The following is a 15,697-nucleotide window of genomic DNA, read 5'->3' as shown; positions in this document are numbered from 1 at the left end:
ATTGAGATGCTCCAGAGGGTTGTGTAATGTAGTGAGCCTTGTGTCAATGTGGTGGATTAATCCTATTATGTCCTAAAGATCATATCATGTCCTTAGAATTTTGGCAGGGGGATATAAATTCTTAATCCCATCAGCTGTGGGGGCTGAAGGTGTTTTGTTTATGAATAGATTGGCCCAGTCTTTCTGAATATCCATTCAAAATCTCCTAATGACTGGCCTTTTTGCTTGAGGCTTTTTTCCTATAGCAGGAAGACTGAGGCTACTTTCTGCCTTTGTTAAGATTTTTTCTCCATTTCTCCTTTAGGAGAAATATTCTATCCTGCCTCCTTTTTAATATTAAGAATAAAGAATATTTTAATCTGGGAAGGGGGGGCTTCCTCCAGTACATAAAAACAAAGTGCAACTACCTGGGCACCAAAATCATGCTGAACTAGTTTACTGTGAACTGTTCAGATTAAAAATTCAAGATGGCAACTGCAATCTCACAATAAAACTCCCATCTTGACTATTTTTGACATCTCTCCACATGTTTCTATGGTATTACTGTGGCAACTGATATACCTCTTTTCTACTTCACACCCCTGCCATTTTGCTAAGTTAAAAAAAAATCTGATTAAAAGAGATTTCTATTGTATTATCTAAATCCTCAAATGCTCCCATCACCTTTTTTAGTCTGAATTAATTTGAATAAGTGAATCAATGAGATTATTTCCACTACACTTATAATACACTTTGTAAAGAGTATTATATATATATACTGTATGCACACACACATCCAGCCCAATGAAATTCTCCTCTGCATTAGCTAAAACTATTCCCCACATGAAGAAAATCATATTGTTTATACACTAATGCAGCACACCAGAAAACAAGAGATGACAGTCCTAATTTGCCACCATAAACAAGGCTGAAGACATACTTTCATGAGCTTTTTGCTTGGATGAATGAATCTGTCACTTCTCTTTTCTCTCACTCAAATTGTTTCTGTCCAAGGAAAACATACCAAACATGATGTTCACCTTTCTCTGATAGTATTAATCATAGGGATCTCATCCCTCAACATAGTCCAGTCTCCCACTTTCAGAATTGAGTGGGTTAATAACTATCTACTCTTTTAACTCTCTTTTAAAATACATTTTACTATGGAAACAAAACATATTTGAAGCAAAGCTCCAGTGACAATAAGCTTTCTCATATTTTTATTCTGCATGGGATAGAGCAGTGATGGCAAACCTTTTAGAGACCAAGTGCCCAAACTGCAACCCAAAACCCACGTATTTATTGCCGACTGCCAGGTGGGTGTGGCCCACTGGGTGGACATGGCTACAGTGTTCAAGTACCACCAGTCATCTAGCAAGGTGTCAAAAACTTGACCAAAAAAAGGAAAAAAGTGATGAAGTACAGGTAGTCCTCAACTTACAACAATTCACTTAGTGACTGTTCGAAGTTGCAACAGCACTGAAAAAAGTGATCATGATCATTTTTCACACTTATGACTGTTGCAGCATCCCCAGGGTCATGTGATTTACATTTGGATGCTTGGCAACTGATTCATACTTATGACGGTCAGTGTCCCAGGGTCATGTGATCACCTTTTGCAAATTTTTGACAAGCAAAGTCAATAGCCAGGGGGGCATGGCCAGCTCAACGTCACTCAGGTTGTGAGGTGCATCTGGGGGGTGCAGGTGGGGCTGTGGGGGGGAATTTGTGTGTCTCGTGGAGGGGGTGGGACTGCGGTGGGCACCTTCCCTCCCTCCCATTGTCCCTTCCTTCCTTCCTTCCTTTCCTTTCTTGCCTCTCATTGCCCCTTCCTTCTTTTCTTCCCTCCCTCCCATTCTCCATTCCTTCCTTCCTTCTTTCCTTCCTTTCCTTCCTTTCCTTCCTTCCTTCCCTCTCATTGTCCCTTCCTTCCCTCTCATTGTCCCTTCCTTCCTTCCCTCCCTCTCATTGTCCCTTCCTTCCTTTCTTTCCTCCCTCCCTCCCATTATCCATTCCTTCCTTCCTTCTTTCCTTTCTTCCTTTCCTTCCTTCCCTCCCTCTCATTGTCCCTTCCTCCCTCTCTCCCTCCATGCTCAGGAAGAGACAAGGGGAGGGGGACAGGCTGCCAGCACGGCTGATGGCCATGCTGCCGGTGGCCATGGCTTGAAAGGCCACTGTAAATTGCTGGACAAGAGCTGCACAGCCATGAGACCAGAGTGGCGGGAAGATATTTCTAATGAGGGAGGGAGAAAAACAGGCATCCCCTGAAGGAAATCAGCTCTTACCCACTTCACACACCCGTGGACTCCCAGGGAGGGGACGTTGCGAGCAGCATATTACCTGCGCTACGCCACCCAGACCCCAGCAGGCAGCGGTGCATTCTCCTCCCAGCACGGAACAGCTGGGTCAGATGAGGTGAACCAGCAACATGCTGAAACTGCCTGGGCGTGTGGAAAGGCGGCAATGAGTGCATGTACCTGGTGCCTGGCATCCTGGGTGAAAGGGAAGCACTCAGAATATGGTCAGGCTGTGTGGCAAAACAATCACCCGGGATGCCAGGCACCAGGAGCATGCACTCGTCGCCGCCTCTGCGCACGCCCAGGCAGATTCAGCATGTTGCCGGTTCGCCTGTCCCGGCCCAGCCACTCCATGCGGTGAGGAGAACGCGCTGCTGCCTGCTGAAACCAGGCTGGGGTCTGGGTAGCGTAGCACAGGTAACGTGGACTCTCATGCCACTCATAGCAACCCCTCCTCCGGAGTCCACAGGTGTGTGAAGGGCCATTTGTGGATCTCCTTTCTCCAAACACTTTCTGCTTCAGAAAGAGATTCACCCTTCTCTCGCATTTTCTCCAAGTGCTTTCTGCTTCACTCATTCACCCTTCTCTCACATTTTCTCCAAAGTCCAAATTCCCACTGCTTCCCTTGCTTGCCCTGCTCGCCTTCCCAAAGTCCAAATCACTCACAATACTTCCCTCACTCGCCCTGGTCGCCTTCCCAAAGTCCAAACACGTGCATACTATTTTCCCTGCTCTCCCTGGTCACCTTCCCAAAGTCCAAACACGTGCATGCTGCTTTCCTCGCTCGCCCTGCTCGCCCTTTCTCCAAAGTCCAAACTCACGTTGCTTTGCTAGCTTGCTTGCCCTTTCTCCAAACTCACGCTGCTTGCGCACTGTCCCGACTGCACCATTGCTTCCAAAGGCCATGTGGTCTCTCTGTCCCGCCAAAACCTGCTCCTTTTATAGGTTCCCCTCTCCCTGCCCAACTCTCACAGCTGCTCCCAGACTCCCAGTGCAGAGAGAGAAAGAGACCGAGAGCGCTGCTGGATTTGGTTTCCCTGCCCTCTCCAGCTCCCATTAGTCAGACGCGTATGGAGAGGGGAGAGGAACAGCCCCACCACGCATCCCTCTGGGGCGATGGTGCGCATGCCCACAGAAAGGGTTCTGCATGCCATCTGTGGCACACATAGGGCATATGCAGTCCTCAAAGCTTTGACCTAAATATCTCCAAGGGTGCTTCCAAATTGTGTGGTTTAATTAACTATGGAATAAACATATTTAATTTAAATATAAAACTAAGTCAGAATTTGTTTTTTTTCCCCTGAGCCTACTTATTTCTTTAGCCCAGGTCTATATACCTGCAAAGATCAAATGTAATTCAGAATATTTTCTGCCCAAATGTGGTATACTCCTAGCATATTGGCCCTGATCTCGAGCTAACTTAGCATAAGATAAAATAGAATGTTGATATCCAAAAGAATGGATCTTTCTGAAAATATTCTGATTCTTTTTTTTTATCTTATCGAAAATGCAGAAAGCTTCCTACTATTTAGAATGTAGGTATTATTCTGGGAGATTGAAAAACTGAATTCACATTATGATTCTTCCTGCAGAGAAGGCAGAAAATCTGAAGGATGATGCTTCCCAAAGATATAATTGAATTATAGTGTCATGCAGTGGTATTAATTTGAAGGCTAAGTTATGCTGACATCTATAGAAGCTGAATATAGATATCAGCCTTATAGTCCATCTAAGAACTTGGTTTTTTAATAATCTAAAAGCAGAATTGCAAACAAATAAATCTAAGGATATATAGAGACATGTATATATATATACATGTGATTGTATGTGTGTGTTTGTGTGTGTGAGAGAGAGAGAGAGAAAGAGAGAAAAGAGCCCTGGCATCAAGGAAGGGTACAGGCAAGTAGTCAGGAATTATGAAGACTGTATCAGAAAGAGATAGCTTGAGTGAGCTGAAAATAGTGAAGAAGGATAAGAGTAACAAAAAGGACATTTTACAACAAGTTCAGATAAAAACAAAAGAGAATAAACATTATACCAATTGTTTGATAAATAGATCAGAATGCTAACAGGTATTAAAGAAAACATAAAGCTCCTCAACTTCTATTTTGATTCAGTATTTTCCAACTAAAAAGTAAATATTCCGCCAGGAAATTATAATAAACAGGAGAGAATTGAAACTTGATACCGATGTAAATATCTTCAGGAAATATCCTGCTATTTGAATGAATTTAAATTTATAGGAAGAGATGAATTGTATCCTGGGGTACTTAAGGAAGTAGTAGATTATAGTCTGGCTGTATTTTTATGTCTGAAAAATCCCAGAAAACAAGTTAAGTGCTATCTTACCAAGGGAATAGCAAAGGTTCTTAGAGTTAGTACTCTTATTTTCAAAAAGAGGAAAAAGGAAAAATCAGTAGACAAGACAGTCTGACTTCAATACCTGGGAAGATTTTAATGCAGATCATAAAGTGATAGATTTGCAAGCACCTTGAATACAGTGCAGTAATTTCCAGAAATCTAATAAATTGGTCAAAAACAAATATTGCCAGGTTAGTCCTAATCTTATTTTTTTGTATTTTTTTTAGTTATGTAATTTCTTTAACAGACAGTGGAAAAGCACTATATCTTGATTCCTGGAGAGCATTTGAAAAATATCACATCACTTTATTAACAAAGCAGTTAAGAGTGGCTTGAATGGTATGACAATTAAGTGGAAACATAGATGTGTCAAAAATTACAGTCAAAGAGTAGTCATTAACAATTTCTCTTCACATTTTAGAAAGACATTGAGGGATACGCCAGAAGTTCAGTCCTGAGCCCTTTGTTGATCAATATTTTTGTAATAGCAGTATACAAAATCCTCTTCTCTTTCCTTCCATTTTTCCCAGTATTAGAATATTTTTCAGAGAACTAGGTCTTCACATCTGAAGTTAGCTAATTTGAATCTCCTTTTTTTTTATATTGGAAAGGAGTATGAACATAGGTCCTAATATTTTCAGGAACCCATCTTCAATCCAAATTTTAATTAGCAATGGAACAAATGAATTAATTATTTAATTACACTAATAGTGTTTTTTTCTCCTGTACTTGGCAGATGTAGGTTCATTTGCAAATGTTATTAAATATTATTAAATATGTACTACTATAGCAATGGGAAGGGCAAAATGATGAAAACAGAACAGTTTGCATTGCTCAATTAATATTTCTTTGAGAATACAACTGTTTGAACTGAATCACATTGGAAACAATTTGCATTCAGACAAACTGTCAGAGCTGCCTCTGATTAATTCCTATGAAAGAAAACCCTTGACTCCATAGATTCAGAGAAAAGGTACTTTTACTAAGAACAAACTGAATGCAACAATGCAAACTGTTCTGTTTTTATCATCGGTTTTCAGCAATTCCACTCTCACACCACTTCTCCTCCTGAATACCCATTGCTCCCTCCCTCCCCATTTCCATGGCAGCTGGCAGCAAACTTGAAGAAAGGCAATGATGGCCTGACTGACATTCCCCCCCCCTCCAGTAACAGGGACATTAGCCCTAAAATAAGAAAAACAATATGCACATAGCTAAGGCAGTATAAACCAATTACAATAACTAACCTGTTTGGGGGTTTTCAGGGTATTTTCTGTGAAAGGTTTGGAGGAATTTAGGTGCCCGGACATGTTTGGTATCCAGCCATTCAGATTGAGAGGGAGGAAATGCTTCCAGGCAATTAGGTATTGGGTTTTCCCTTTATGTTTCCTAGAGTCTAAAATCTCTTTAATTTCAAAATACTCTCCTTCAATTAAAATGGGCACCAGTAGGGCATTAGGTGTAGTAGGGCGAAGAGGAGAAACAGTTTCAGGTTTCAGCAAATTGCAATGAAACACGGGATGAATATGCTTAAGTTTCTTGGGTAATTCCAATTGTACTGGATTGATTATTTAAATGGTGGAGAACAGCCCAACATATTTGGGCCTAGTTTTTTGGGTGGACTGTAAATATTTTGTGGAAAGGTAAATTCTATCACCTACTTTATAATCTTTTGGTATCATGTTTTTTTGTCAGCTTGTTTCTTATGTGCTTGACGTGCATCCTCCAGAGCCTTACAGGCTACCTACCAGTCAAGTGTTTTGAAGTTGCACCACCCACTCCACCAAGGAGGGTATTTGAAGTTTCTCTTGAGGCAGCTCTGACATTGCTACAAAATCCTGACCAGAGGCCACCTTAAATGTGGTAAACCCTCTGCAATGAATGGGATAAAACCTATGCACTGAATTATTATATGAATGGCAAGAGATCAGCCCAGTTCTCCTGTTGGTAATTAATATAGCACCTGAGGTACTGTTCCAGGACCAAATTAGTCCTCTCACATGCCCTGTTAGTTTGAAAGTGGTGGGAGGAGCTTAAGCCCTGGGTGATTCCTAACAGCTTCAAAAACTCCCGCCAAAAGTGTGATGTGAGCTGCAGCCCCCTATCAGAGATGATGCATTCAGGAGCACCATGCAATCTATACATGGGTTGCACAAAAAGTTTGGCTAATGTTTTTGCAGAGGGAATCTGGAGCAAGGGACAAAATGCACCTGTTTCGAGAAAAGGTCTGTAATAACCCAAATAACAGTGTTCCCTCCACTCTCAGATAGTTCCACTATAAAGTCCATTGATATCTCTTTCCAAGGGACCAGGGGCTTGCCACACTTTGCAAGAGTCCCATTGGCTTCCCTGGTGATCTCTTTGCTGCTGCACAGACTGGATAGCTAGCCACATAACTTTCAATGTCCTTTTTCAATGAGGGCCACCAGAGCTGTTACTTGAGCAAGTGGGAGTTTTTATGAAACCAAAGTGTCTTGCAGTCATGAGTGCCCCCTGTAAAACAGTGCTCCTCAAGCTCAAGGGCACATACAATTTAGCTCCAACCCAGGCCAGTCCATCGTACATGGTGCAATCATTCTTATGAGTAGTGAACCACTCATTGAGTTTTAGCACTTCTTTCAGCTTCTTGCACAATTCATTTGAAATCTCAGACTCCTTTCTCACCTGATATCTAGTGGCCACTGGAGTGGCTATCTGCTTAGAAGGTGTTGAACCCAATGGACTTGCTTAGGGGATAGTTTACATGGGCTTTTCAGAGCGTCTAGATTTTTATGATCAGTCCACACCTCGCACAGTGTTTTTGCTCCCTGTCTAGAAAGTGCCCCCAAGTAAGCAAAGCCCACCATACCGCATATGCCTCCTCTTCCCATACTGCCCACCTCTGCTCAGTTTTAGTAAGTTTTTTTAGAAGTGTATGCACAGATTTGCAGCAGGCCCTGGGCATTCTCTTGTGGGGGAATTCTCTCCCCATGGCTACATCACTAGCATCTGTCTGAATTATGAAAGGAGCATTTGGGTCAGGATGCTTTAGCATGAGCTCCGCCGCAAACAGCCGTTTGAGTTTTTTGAATGTTGCTTGGTATTCCATAGTCCACTTAAGTGGCTGACTTGGCTTCAGCTTGTCCTGGCCTTAGGTTTTAAAAGGTTGATGATTGGTAATGCAATTTTGGCAAATGAGGGGATGAATTGCCAATAGAAATTGGCAACGCCTAAGAAACTTTGTAATTGCTTCCTGGTGTGGAGAGGGGCCCACTATGAAACACAGAGTCTCTTTGTGCTTTCCCATTCTTATTTCCACTACTTTCCCATTCTTATTTCCACTGGTTCAGTTATAAAATGAGTCACCCCTTCCCCACTACTGTCCCATCCAGTTGGCAAAAAGCTATTGGCGCCTTCAGTTGCTTAAGTCTCAGTCCCAACTTTTCCACCATCTCAGGACTATTCAGAGACTGACACTTGGTGCAGTCTGAGTCTAGTAGAGCCAACATCCTCCTCTGGGTCCCTGATGAGGGCACCACTAATTCCATAGGAATGGTTACGGGGATTATATGTTGAGTTATAAGGGGGTCATTGTCAGAATTGGTTTCACTCTCGCCCGGGCTCCCAGCCCCTCATAATCAGGAGGAGCGAACTCACAACCTCCACCCCTTTCAGCAGTGTCTCACAGGACCTCAGAACTGGTTTCTCTGCCTTTCTCCTTGAAGTCATCATGGCCTTGGAGCTGGGTTTGGTGAATCAGCAAAGCATCAGAAGGCAAGACAAGAAAAAACAGATGGAAACTAATCAAGGAGAGAAGCAACCTGGAATTAAGGAAAAACTTCTTAACAGTGAGGACAATTAACCAGTGGAACAGCTTGCCTTCAGACATTGTGGGTGCTTCATCACTTGAGATTTTTGAGAAGAGACTGGACAGCCACTTGTCTGAAATGATATAGGGACTCCTGCTTGAGCAGGGGGTTGGACTAGAAGACTTCCAAGGTCCCTTCCAGCTCTATTCTGATTGATTGGCATTCTGCAGTTCAGTGTCCCTCTGTCAAATCTTCAGATGCTTTGATTTAATATTTCTTCACTTTTCGTTTGCCACAGCAATGGGAGCGGGGAAGACGCATTCTTGCAGCTTAGTCAAAACAATAAACTTTCTTGTGGGAACCAAGGTCAAGCAGCCTTAATGTTTGGCGGGCTGGAGCTACCGTTAGGCAGCCTGCCAAAAGTCTTAACTGGGGATTGTGATTTATAACATAGAGGTAGGGATTTCAACTTTTACTTTGTAATCTTTTTAGGGGGTAACTTTCAGTCTTGGTTTCACCTTTGTTCATGCTGATATTATGTAGCCATTAAAAGTGTTCTTTGAGGAAAGCAATTGCCTCAGAGTTCTTATTTCTTCTGGTCTCATCTATCGGAACCATGACATTAAACCAAGACTGCAAATTTCTTTCATCTATGGGGTCCTGAGCCCCTGTCACCTACCCAAGCCTTGGGAGGATGACAAAGACTCAGGAAAGATGCAGAAATGGAAAAAAAAGAGGAATCACTCCCAAGCCTGGGAGCAGTCACAGCGGATGGGGCATGGGCTGCTACTTTCATGGAGAATGTGATTGTAACAGCTGGAGTGCGACCAAAGACCTGTGAAATCCTGGTGGATAAACTGACTCAGAAGGAGGAAGCCATTAGCCTCAGGGGGACCTGGCAGTCTGACACTGCGCTGCTGCTTAAGAGCACACTGAAGGCTGCAGAGGTTGAATTTCCACTGATTTCATCGCAGGGTTTCCCTTCACCAGTACTGATGAAGGCTAAGCGGCCAGCAGCCTGGGACAAATCTGGTGAGTTGAAGTACCTGATGACCATCCACAGCCACTCAGTGGAGCACCTGAGGGAGAAGTTCGATTGGCTGGACATGGGCGAAGGGAGACATGCCATCCACCAGATATTCACTAGTGGGCGAGAAGGCAAATGGCCGCATGAACTGCAGCTGCCCCATTGAAGCTCTAGCCCTGTGGTGATCGAGCAGGCCACCTCCCCACTTCCGAAGCTTGACCTGACGTCGAGCCCAGTGCACTGGCGGAGCCCTGACCACTACCGATGCCAAGCCAGTCCGGATCGTCCTCAGCGACAGGTTAGTCCTGAATATTACAGACGATCCACTAGTCCTGAACGACGTAAGTGTCCCCTTAGCCTAGATCAGCACCGTCGGTCTCCCAGTCCCGATTGCTACTGACGCCCCACAAGCCCAGAGCACTATCAGCGCTATGCTAGTCCTGATTGCTGTGGGAATCATGCCAGTCCAGATCACCACCAGCACCCAGTAGAACCTGACCCCTATTTTTTTTTTTTTTTAAAGAAATTTTATTTTTTTTTCCATCATAAAAAACAGTCATAACATAAGTAAACTCAATAAGCAATAACCCCCCCCCCGGACTTCCCAAACCTAATCCCAGGATAATATTCATATAAAAGTAAGCAAATACTAATATCTCTAACTCCACAAAATATCTTAACCTACAAGAAAAGATAGAAAGAGTAAACAAATTTAGAAAATCTAGAAACCTAAATTATATTCTACCACTCTATGCTTCTTTTGAATATAAACAATCCATCTTCTCCATATTGATAAAAATTGTTCATTCGAATGATTCTTCAAATAAGCCGAAATCTTTGCCATTTCAGCAAGATTCGACACTTTCAATCTCCAGTCTTCCATTGTAGGCAGAATTGGACTCTTCCAGTTTTGGGCTATCAGCAATCGGGCAGCAGATAAACAATAAAGCATCAAATTTATTTCTTTTGCATCTAAATCTTGCACAATACCTAAAAGAAACAACTGTGGAAGAAAAATAATCCTTTTTTAAAAAATTTGCTGTAAGTTCCACCACAATTGTATCCAAAAGGCCTTAGTAACCTTACAAGTCCACCACATATGGAAAAAAGTTGCATCTGGATGTCCACACCTCCAACACTTGGATTCATAATTCACATAAATACGAGACATAGTTGAGGGATCCAAGTGCCATCTATAAAACATTTTGTAAAAATTCTCACGTAGGTTTTGAGCTTGTGTAAACTTCACATTTCTCACCCAGATCAACTCCCAAGTGTCCATAGGTATTGTTTCTCCTATATTTTGAGCCACCACCACTCTGGTATAACAAGTCTTTATATGTAAGTCCCTCCATCGGCACTCCTCTGGTTATGGTTTGAAAAATATGTGATGGTATCACCCAAAGCGGTAGCTTAACATCAAACTTAAAAAAATATTTTTGCCAAACTCTTAACAATGCAATCCTTATTATATGATTTCTGAAGGCTTTATCTATTTTTTTCTGCATAAAAAGATAAGCATGCCACCCAAAGTACAAGTCCCATCCTTCGACATTCAAAATCCCTTTGTTGGACAAGTTAATCCAGTCAGTCATCCACGTTAATGCACAAGAATCATAATAAAGTGTCAAATTTGGTACTTTAAGTCCTCCACATTCTCTGGTATCTTGAATAATCTTAAATTTAACTCTCGCCTTCTTGCCTTCCCAAATAAAACGATTCAAGTCTCTTTGCCATTCTTTCAAGTTAATTTCATTTTTTAAGATAGGTATCATCTGAAATAAAAATAGAAACTTAGGCAAAATGTTCATTTTGATGGCTGCTATACGACCCAGCAAGGAAAGCTGTAGTTTTTTCCAAATTGATAAGTCCTTTTGTACCAATTTCCACAATCTTTCATAATTATTCTGATACAATTTCACATTGGAGGATGACAAAAAAAATCCCCAAATATTTGACTTTATTAACCACTTCAAATCCTGACATTTGCATAAGTTGATCTTTACTTTTAGCCATCATATTCTTTGTAAGAATTTTAGTCTTATTCACATTAACTTTAAATCCAGCCACTTTACCATACTGATCCAGCTCTTGTAACAAAAATTCCAATGATTCAATTGGTTGAGTCAAAGTAAAGACTAAATCATCAGCAAAAGCTTTAAGCTTATATTCTTTAGTAGAGATCTTTAAGCCTTTAATCATTGGAGATTCTCTAATTCTAGACAACAGGATTTCCAAAGACAGTACAAATAATAATGGAGAAAGTGGACAACCTTGTCTAGTACCTTTTTGTATGTCTATAAGTTCTGTCAAATCTCCATTAATAATTATTTGAGCGCATTGTTTTTGATAAATCGCTTTTATGGCTGTTTTAAATTGATTTCCAAAATTCATATAGTCCAACATTTTATTTAAAAACTGCCAGTCCAATTTGTCGAAGGCCTTCTCCGCATCTAAAAAGATAAAAGCCGATGGCACTTGATTATTCTTGTCCAAATATTCCAATAAATTCACAATTTGTCTAATATTATTCTTCATATATCTTCCGGATATAAAACCAGTTTGATCATCATGTATATAATATTGCAATATTTGCATCAATCTATTAGCCAAGATTTTTGCAAAAATTTTATAGTCCACATTCAGCAAAGAAATGGGTCTGTAATCCTTAAGTTCCAAAACCTCTTTCTCATCCTTCGGTATCAAAGATATAAAAGCTCTTGTCCAAGACTGTGGTATTTGTTCTCCCAACATAATTCTATTAAATAGTATTTTTAAAGGTTGAATCAATTCAGCTGACAATGATTTGTAATAAATTGCTGTCAAGCCATCTGTGCCAGGGGCTTTACCAGCTTTCAGTTGTTTAATTGCATTTGAAATTTCATCTGCAGTAATCTCTTCATTCATAAGTTTCTGTTGGTCTGATGTAAGTTTATATATTAATGAAGATTGTAAATATTTATCAATATCCTCAATTTTTATACTCCCTGAAGAATATAGATGTGAGTAGAATTCTGTAAATGCTTTTTTAATCAATTCTTGTTGATATACCTCACGACCCTTGACCAAAACTTTAGATATAACTCTAGCTTTTTGTCTCTTGCGTAATTGGTAAGCCAACCATCTCCCTGGTTTATTTGCATTAGCAAATGTATTATGTTTAATATACTTCAGATTGGTGGCCACCTGATCAGCAATTAACATATTGAATTGATCCTTAAGCATTTTAATAGAAGCCTTCAAGTTAGTATCTGTTGGTCGCTGAGATAATAATTTTTCTTTAATCCCAATTTCTTTTTCCAAGTTTAATCTACTCTGTATCTGTTTGCGTTTATGTGCATTATTCATAGAGATTAGCAAACCCCTCAAATAGGTTTTACTGGCATCCCAAACAGTGTGTATAGGAGTATCTTTATCCAAGTTAAATTGAAAAAACTCTTCCATATATTCCTTCAGGACTTTAACCTTGTCCTCATGATTAAACAAATTTTCATTCATTCTCCAAGATTTCCTTTTCTTTTGTTGGCCAATCTCTATCCATACCATACTATGATCAGTCAGGGTTCTAGGAAAAATTTTGGTTTTGTTGCAATCAGTAAGCAAGTCAGTCGATGTCAAAACAAAATCAATCCTTGAGAAAGACTCATGTCTATGAGAAAAAAAGGTAAAATCACGTTCATTCATATGTTGTGATCTCCAAACATCCACCAACTCCAGATCTTCCATCATTGCAAAAAAAGATTTAGGGAGTCTGGAGAGTGCCACATCACTAGAAGTTGTCTTTTTGTCTTTTAAAGTGTCGAGTACCCCATTCCAGTCTCCCAAAACAATCAAAGAATTATAATCCATAGCCACAATTTTCTGGTGTAGGTGTCTATAAAATTGTTTTTGAGATGACAGTTGATTGGGGGCATAAACCCCCACTATTAAGCACTTTCTTCCATTTAAATTTATTTCTACCAATAAAAATCTCCCTTCTTTGTCAGTTTCTTGTAAGATAGGTGAAAGATGTTTCTTTATATATAATGCAACCCCTGCTTTTTTTTTAAGAGCAGGTGCAGTAAACAAGTCTCCAAGCTTAGAATTTAACAATAATTTTTGATCTTTAGCCACGATATGAGTCTCTTGTAAACATGTAATATCGTTATTAAAATGTCTTAAATAGTGAAAAACCTTACGTCTTTTGTGGGGTGTGTTAAGGCCCCCCACATTCCAAGATGAAATTTTAAACATTAGCTGATTTCAATCCTATGGCAATACTTGAAGCATAAGACTTGGCAAAGACCTTAGGTCGAGCGCCACCTACTGGCTCCGAAGTAGCAGGTGGCGAGCTATCAGCTGATGGGCGGGCTGTCAGTTGTTTTTCTTTCTCCTTGCGTCTGTGAGCTGCACGGGTCATTCTTTGTTCTTTTCCATCGTCTTTCAAACGCCCATTTGTATCCTTGGCACCGGAAGTAGAAGGGAGGTCCACAATCAGATGCTCAGCTACATCAGTCTTTTGAGCTGTGGGTGGACGTTCTACTTGCAACACAGACGCCATAAAGTCGTTCGCTTTTTTAATCGAGTTAATTCTGTAGCGCTTACCAGCCACTGTTACAATTATGCCCACCGGTACATCCCATCTGAAGATTATTTGTCTGTTCTTAAGTTCCTGCACCAAAAAAGCATAGTCTCGACGCGCTTTAAGTATTTTCGCTGGGATTTCCTTTAAAAGAATAATGTCTTGATTTAAAATCTTAAATCTTTGTTGGTAAAAAAGCTGCATTATTTCATTTCGTCTCGCTTTTCTTGTAAAATAGACCACCACGTCTCCTGGCAAATTTCTCTGACGGGCCACCCAGGAATTCACCCTGAAGACACGTTCTATTTCATCATGAATTTCCTGCCCACAAGCCAGGGCATCCATAAATGCTTCTGGAATTATTTCTCTTAAATTCTCTTTTGGATCCTCAGCCAACCCGCGGATCCGGATCGCATACTCCATGTCCCGAAATTGAGCAACCAGGACATCACCCTTAACATTTTCCAAAGTTTCCTCTACAAGTTCCAGTCTTTGCACGCTCTCTTCAGCCCTCTGTTCATTTTCCTCCACCCTCTCTGCCACCACATCCACATATTCAGCTAAACCTTGAAAAGCAGTTGTCACATTCATACGAAAGCCCTCATGTTTCTGTAATAATTCTTGTTGTTGCTGTATTACTTGATCAAACCTATTTTCCATTTTATCATCCATTTTTTGTAACATCTCTGTCATTTGCTTAATACTTTCAGTCATTAAGTCCTGTAATTCTTTGCCCGAGGGCGGTGGAGGTGAAGAAGATGGCGGGGGTGGCGGGTGGGAAGCCGGCTTAGAAGTTGGTTGAGGCGACTGAGAAGTCGGAGATGTAATTGACTTTAAAGTTGCGGGCGCCACTCTTCTCAAAGCCATGTTAACAATTTGAAATTTCAATCTATGTAAAAGTCTTTTAAACAACTAATCCAAAACGAGTAATGAAAGTATTAAAAATAGCAAAAGTTCCAGACCGGAAATCCAGATCACTTTCACTTCTTCTTGCTAAAAAGTATCATTCCATCGCCATTTTAAATTCACTTTCACTCAATCCCCCCAGGTATAGGGAAGATCAGAATATCCAAAGTTAGAGTAAAGTCCAAAATAGGAAACAAACTTCCAGGGTCGGTTTGTCTGCATATAATAACTCACAGTTCAATTTAAGTTGCAGCGGTGGCGGCGGCTTCTGGCTTCGCAGAAGCGAAGGCGTCCTGGATTGCGGAGAATCCTCGGGGCTCCGGAGGAGTTCTAACCTACATCGTCCACATAGGACGACTCGGGAACTCAACTCCTACCCCGGGCAGCTCACCGATCCCCTTATGCCCGGGGGAAAGGTATCAAGCCGTTTGACAGCTGATGCTTGCTGTCAAAACGGCTTTTACGCAAAACAGGCGGGAGGCAGCTGTCGGCTGCGTCCGACGAGGTCGCCTGCACACCGGAAGTCGAACCTGACTCCTATTGATGTCATGCCAGCCCTGACCGCCGTCGGTGTCCTGCCAGCCTGAGACCTCCACCAGGGGTGTTCCAAAGAGGGAGATTGCAGCAGCCTCAACCACAGTTTCCTGGCTTAATGCAAGTTCTTTGGGATCGCCGCCCAGCCAACCCACCTCCCCTTAAGCCCACTTTCGATGGAGACCCCGAGAAAGTGACTATCTTCCTAAATCAGGTGTGGTCTTATGTTAATCATTTTTTTTTT

Source organism: Protobothrops mucrosquamatus, unplaced genomic scaffold, assembly GCF_001527695.2.
Source record: "Protobothrops mucrosquamatus isolate PMUCROS unplaced genomic scaffold, P.Mucros_1.0 scaffold816, whole genome shotgun sequence".
NCBI lineage: Eukaryota > Metazoa > Chordata > Lepidosauria > Squamata > Viperidae > Protobothrops > Protobothrops mucrosquamatus.
Note: the sequence above shows the minus strand (reverse complement) of the source record.